This window comes from Dipodomys spectabilis, unplaced genomic scaffold (genome assembly GCF_019054845.1).
Source record: "Dipodomys spectabilis isolate Male_0828 unplaced genomic scaffold, ASM1905484v1 ptg000069l, whole genome shotgun sequence".
Lineage (NCBI taxonomy): Eukaryota > Metazoa > Chordata > Mammalia > Rodentia > Heteromyidae > Dipodomys > Dipodomys spectabilis.
This window is the reverse complement of record NW_024870746.1, coordinates 3717045-3724249: the sequence shown is the minus strand read 5'-3', so window position 1 is coordinate 3724249 and position 7205 is coordinate 3717045.

Below are 7205 nucleotides of genomic sequence, written 5' to 3'. Positions count from 1 at the left end.
GCTCTTCTCTTCCCAGGTGCAGAGAACAGCATGGTAAAAGTAACTCTGCAGCTCCCTGTTGCAAAGGCTCTGTACTTAGCCAGGTATGCCTGGCCACTAAGTCTCTGAGCCTTGGTGTCTTCAGCTGTCTTCCATCATTCTGGAAGTTGGGGCTGGAAGGAAGCCTGAGTCTCTCCAATAGGCTTGTCCTTATGGGTTGCACAGAGTCTGGGGTCTTCTTTTCTACATCTTTTCAGGATCCAGGTCTTCTTGCCTTCTCATATTTCTTCCTTTCTCTTCACCATGTTTCCTTTCTTCTAGAGCCTTCCCTGGATCAAACTCTTTCCGTGTCATCCAAATTTCATCTTTTGCCAACAGCACCTGGGTGCAATTATCAAGGCTCAGGCTGTCTAGGTGAACTGCAGACTCATGGGCTAGGACAGTGACTCAGGCACTGCCATATTACTAAAGGACTGGTGCAAGGGCAAGTTCGGTGAAGAGGAGACAGCTGAGCTGGTGAGCTGAACTCTTTGCGATCGGTCTTCACTCTCACTTGAGAACTTCAAGTCAGCATCACTGAGTTCAGTTGGAATGTGAATCCAGTCCTCAGACCAGGCAGGATCCAGGAACTTTTCAGTCTTTGGTTCAGGACATTCTCCTCCCCTCCTTTCTCTTCCCCTGCCTTCTCTCCCTTCCCCTCCATTCTCCTTCCCTTCCTCCAGTTTATTCAGCATGAATAAAAGCATTGGAGAAAAAGAGATCAGCTAGCAGTTAAATTATGTGCTTCCTTTTATTTATTATTTTAGTTTACTATTTATTTAATATTCATACTTCATGTTTTCTTTATTTTTAATATCATGACTTTAAGTCATGGGTCAAGATGTTGCGTGAAGGTTTTCCTTGTGTTTCTCACTTGAATGGACCCTAGTTTGCAGTGAAACAAAGATTTGAATCACTGGTCTCACTCAGGCTAATTTCTTTGGGCCCTGATCTCACTTTTTGTACAATGCAGATTGTGTTTCCCAACATAAGATTTGATTCAGCCCTCTCAATCATGTCAAGTTCCCAGGTGAAGTAGCAATTCCAGGTAGTGACTTTCCCAGGCTAGTCTGAGTAAAGTGTCACCCCACTACTGTCACATTTTATTCAAAATTTTTTTTAAGTATCTATTTTGAATATTCATTTTTCAGAGCACTCTATTATTTTTTACATATTTGCTACTATTGTCATTTAAAATATGAGCCATGTAACACTCTAAATTTAATCTATCTTTCTCAAAGTTATATCCTTCTGCCTAATGATGGCCTGATTTAGTGTGCATTTAAATGTATATGTAAAAATACAAATCTGTTTGAATGAGAAAAAGACACTGAATTTTGACTCATTGAAGAGCTTTTATTGCCATCAGTCTGTCTCTGAAGGCCTTAGATCTCCAGCGTGCTGGTGTCACACTGGAGATTCAGGTGACATAGTTACAAAGTAATTTTATTCATTATGAAGAACGACATTATGCCATTTGCTGGGAAATGGACAGACCTGTAAAAATTATATTTAGTAAAGTCAGTCTGGCTCAGGGAGACGAAGTTATCTCTCATGTGGAAGTTCTATCTAAATTATATATATATATATATATATATATATATATATATTCAGGGTCATATGCATGTACACAAACATATTAACTAAAGTATGGTATATGCAGGGGAAGATTCCAATGGTGTAACTCATTTCAACAACAAACTTGCAATTTAACAAAATGAATCCAGGAATTTTGAGCATGTTTTGTGTGTGTGTGTGTGTGTGTGTGTGTGTGTGTGTGCGTGTGCGAGTGTGTGCTCATGTGCATGCATGCACGCACATGCGTGCATGCACACACAGGCATGCTAGGAGCACAAGAATTGGGAGTGGAAGGGTGGGTAAATGCAGTCACAGTATTCATTGTACCTATGTGAAAGTAGATCCAGGTTACTTGAGGGGATCGGTGGGGTTGGAAGAAATGGAGGAAATAATGAAAAGCAGGACATCGATCAAGGTACATTGGTCAAGGTATGTTGAATTGAACCCCTTTGTGTGACTACTTGCAAAGAATGAAAGAAGAAGATGCAGGTGGATCATTGGCAGTGTTCCAAGTTGGTAAAATGCCAACTCTCAGTGCGCTCCTACAGGTTATCACCATTTCACATGTGGTAAGATGTAGACACACACATGGAACACGGGAAGGAGAAAGGAGATCCCAGAGATCCCATTGGAGTATTCCGTATTGTGAGTGGCAAGGCGAGATACCAATTAATTGCTTCTCTGGGTTTCTCTTCTCTTCTGTTCTACTTTGGTGATCCCCAGGGACTCTCCTAGGGAAAGATGACTCTTATGCACTGTGACATTTTTTGGGAATGTCAAGGTGCCTGAGTAAGATAACTGATTACATACTAGTTCTCCTTCTGGAAAGATACTGGCTTTGCAGAATATCTTTCTAATATATTCCTCTTGGAAAATGGGGTAAGTTGACAACAAAAAAGCTTTTTGTAAGTGGACCATGATAGGTGGAAATAGAATTGTGGACCTTTGAGAATATTACCTGCAGATGAAAGAAGATATGCTGCACTTAGTCTTGGGCTTCTGTTCAAATGAGGAAGAAAGCTTTAGGCACTGATTCTCCAGTGTACCCACAGAAGACACCTAGATTTTTTTGCTACTTACATTTTATCCATATTGAGTTAAAGCAGATCATTATCTTTTCTCCATTAACCACTTTGTTCCCTCTATCACTTTCTTTTATAAATGATCTCATCATTTTTATTAGTTTATCAAGATGAAACTTATTTCCAATTTTTTGATAATTTTCACTGAATAGCCAGACACTTGAGCCTCCTTTATAGTCTATCAGATTTTACATTCCCTCTTTCATAATCCTGACCCAAGAGTGAACACCATAGACAAAAACACAACATATGTTATGAATTACTTGTTATGACTGATAATATAATAATGATTGCACATTGAATGTTAGTGTGACTTAAATGCCATTACCAGTGTGAAAATGAAAAAGTACATGACAATGTTAAAGCTAATTGGATAACAAAAATAATTTGAATGAAAAAGGAAAACAAGATAAAAGAGAAAAATAATTTGAATGGCATCTCTTTAGAGCAGACATTAACACACTTTATAAGAATGCTGGCCAGTTACTATTTTTCTCTTTCTACAGATGAGAGCAGCAGTCATTTAACTAATGAGTAATGGAGACAATAATGTTCCAAAATTTCTGTTTTAAATAACAAACCACTCATTTGAAAAATAATGATTAGAAGTCTTTTGTCTTAGTCTGATTTCTACTATTTTATAAAAATACTTTAGACAATCATCTTCAAAAGGGGAAAGTTTTATTTTGGCTTATAGTTTTTGAGGCCTCAGTCTTGATCAGTTTAGTTCTGACATCTAGACCTACACACACACACACATATCTATCACCTGTGCAGAAGCTGGACATTCTATAGCAGCTGTAAAGTGAAGGAAGAAGGAGGAGGGAAAGACAGAGAAAGAAAGAGAGAAAGAGAACAGCAGACCAATATTTCCGTTTCCTTCAATGGTATGATTTTTGTCACCTATGATCTCCTTGTAGGCAGAAGCTTGTTCCTCCTCTTCCTCCTCCTCCCCTTCCTCCTTCTTCCTCTTCTTCCTCTTCTTCTACCCCTTCTTCTCCCTCTTGTTCCTCCTCCTCCTCCTCCTCCTCTTTCTCCTCCTCTCCTCCTACTTCCTCTTCTTCTTCTTTCTCCATCTTCCCCTCCTCTTCCTCCTCCTCCTCCTTCTCCTTCTGCCTCCCCTTCTCCTTCTCTTTCTCCTTCTCTCCTTTTTCTTGATCTCCCCCTTCTCCTTTTCTTTCCTTAATCCTTCTCTAGATTTCAATATGCATTTACATTTTGCTAGCTAGGTAGGTTTCATGTTAAGTACTCAACACACACACAAAGTAGGATGAGGTGAGACTTTAGGAGGTTATGGATATGTCCTTGGACTTCAGAGTGCTTATGATTTATGAGTATATCTCTATGACCAAACACTGACTTACATATATTAAACATGTAGAGCTTCTTAGATACCAATGACCCTAAATAAAGAGATTAAGAGAATTTTTTTGTTGGTCATGGGGCTTGAATACTGGGCCTGGATGCTGACCCTGAGCTGTTCAGCTCAAGGCTAAAGCTCTACCTCTTGAGCCACAGCACTATTTCTGTTTTTTTTTCAGTGGTTTATTAGAGATAAGAGTCTTATAGACTTTCCTGCCTGGGCTGGCTTTGAACCAGGATCCTCATATCTTAGTCTCCTGAGTAACTAGGATTATAGGCATGAGCCACCGGCACCAGGCGATGAAGAGAATTTTTGAAGCACAAATGCCACTGTCTCACAATGATTACAAACTGAAATGTGATTATATCTACACAGAAATTACAGTGACCCAAATCTGCTCACCTGCACTCCTGTAGACTGAACCTAGTGAATGTAGGCCTCACTTGTGGTGGAAGGCTCACACCATCGCCTCTGAGCATCAGTTACCAAACTGCACCTGCTTTGTTGCATCCATTTCCAGTGCATGTTTCCATTTGTCAGCTGTCTGCTGCCCACAGCATCCCTCACAGCAACATCCATATTGGGAAAATGTTATCTTGTCTAGAGTGCAGCCACCTGCTTTTCTTTGGATGAATGATCTTTGGATGCCTTTATAGAATTTCAGATTCTCCACATAGAGGCTTGAGATATGCATAATCTTCCCAGCTCCTTGTCACTTCAGTAGCCAGTTCCAGAAGTGGCTTTGCCTGTGTTTGGTCTCCTGAAACCTCTTGTGTGCAATAGCATCAGCTCCTGACTCTCAATGTGTCTTGGGAATCAAGAAATTATTTCCTTTCTCCTTTTGCTTCAGGCTGGGTAGATTGGCAAAACGAAATCACACAGGTCTCAAAAGATATATGTAAAGTCACCTTGAACTCAGCATGCTAAAGAACCTAAAATGTGTTTTTTCTTTTTCTTTTCTTTTCTTTTTTTTTTTTCCAGTCCTCATCCTTGAACTCAGGGCATGGGCGACGTCCTTGAACTATCTGTGCTCAAGGCTAGCACTCTACTACTACCTTCTTTTTGTTCTTAATATATATTTTTTATTGTAAAGATACTGCACAGAGGGGTTACAGTTACATGAGCAAGTTAATGAGTCCATTTCCTATGGAGAATTGTTACCCTTTCCTTTATTTTCCCCTACCATCCCTTTCCTCCCCACCTCCCCAACTCTTCCCTTCCCTCCCTGCCCCCTGCAAAGTTGTAAACTTTGTTTTCAACATAGTGTCTGTACATCTCATTGGTACAATGGGTCATCCTAGATCCTTATTTCAGCATTTTGTTATTTCCCTTTCCCTCCCCAAATTAGAAAAAAATTTTATACAAGATGCAGGACAATAGAATCAAATACAGTGACATCAGGGGTTGTAACAAGGGGGAAGAACATACAAAGAAACAAAAGAAATCACATAGTACACTATAAGTACATTAAAACAAACAGCAACAAAGATGAAGCTTCTTGTGTCCCTATCTTGGGGTTCATTTCGATTAGCATCAGCTTGTATGGTCATATGTACATAGCTTTTGACCTCTTCTGCTTGTCCTAGACATATACTAGTTATTGCAGATAAGGGAAACCATGGGACCTATGTTTCTTTGAGTCTAGCTTACTTCAATTAGTGTATTTTTTCCAAGTCTTTCCATTTCCTAACAAATGGGGAGGTGTCATTCTTTCTGATGGAGGCATAGAAATCCATTTTATATACATACCACATTTTCCTGATCCATTTATCTACTGAGGTGTATCTGGACGGTTCCATTTCTTAGCTATGTCTACCACTACTCTTTTTATATTTTTTATTGTAAAAAACTGTACAGAGGGGTTACAGTTACATGAGCAACGTAATGAGTACATTTTCTATCAAACATTGTTACCTCCTCCTTTGTTTTTCCCCTACCATCTTTTCCCTCCCACCTCCGCAACTCTACCACTACTCTTTTTTTCTACCACTACACTTGAACTACAGTGCCTCTTCAGGCCTTTTCTGAAACATAGGTCCCATGGTTTCCCTTATTTGCAACAATTAGTATATGTCTAGGATAATCTTAGCAGGTCAATAGCTATGTACATATAGCTATGTAAGATGATGCTAAGTGAAATGAATTCCAAGACATGGACAGAAGAGGTTTTCCTTTGTTGTTGTTTTTTAATGCACCGTGTGATTTCTTGTTTCTTTTGTGTGTTGTTCCCCCTATGGTATACCCCCTGTTGTCACTGTATTTGATTTTGGTACCCTGGGTTTTGCATATATGTTTATCTGAATTAAGGAAGGGTAGGGGAACCACAGAATGGCGAGACAAAGGACAACAGGGGAACTAATGCGACAGTGACAGTCACAAGACAACATGCTGGAAATGACCTGTGTAACTTGCAGGGGGTGGTAGGAGAGAGAAAATAGGAGAAAATGACGGAAGAGGTAACAAGTTTGACAGGAAATGTACTTATTACCTTACTTATGTGACTCTAATCCCTCTGTACATCAACTTGACAATAAAGAGATACATAGAAGATGAAAAAAAAAAAAAGAATCGCCTGGACTTTCCTGCACGGAGTGACTTTGAACTCCAATCTTCAGATCTCAGCTTCCTGAGAAGCTAGGATTACAGGTGTGAATCAATGGTGCCCAACTTAAAATACATTTTCAATACCTGTCACTGCTAAAATTATTCTTTAAAACATTAGGATATTTCCATTAGCATGCCAGTACGGTCCATATGTATGGCATAAGCGTTTATATTCTACATTTAAAGCAAAAAAGTATATGTTATGGATGTGCTGGGTTTTTTGGTTCCATTTTTATTAAAAAATTAGGCTACTAGAATTCATGTGAAAACAACAAGGACTCAGAAAATATGAAATAAAAGCATTAGTTTCAAAGGAAAAGATACTAGAATATTATATATGGTACTTCACTTCTGATCAGTTTTAATAAACAGCTTTATCTACATCCCATTCTATTACTGTAAGTTTATTGAGATGCATGTGTCTGTGTATAGACAGGCAGAACAAAACAGGGAAAATAGGCAAAGTATTCACAAATAAAATATACATTGTGTAATACATATTAGTTCTTGTCTACAAGATAATCAAAATACCCTCAAAGGATCCCATGGTCCAAGAGCTG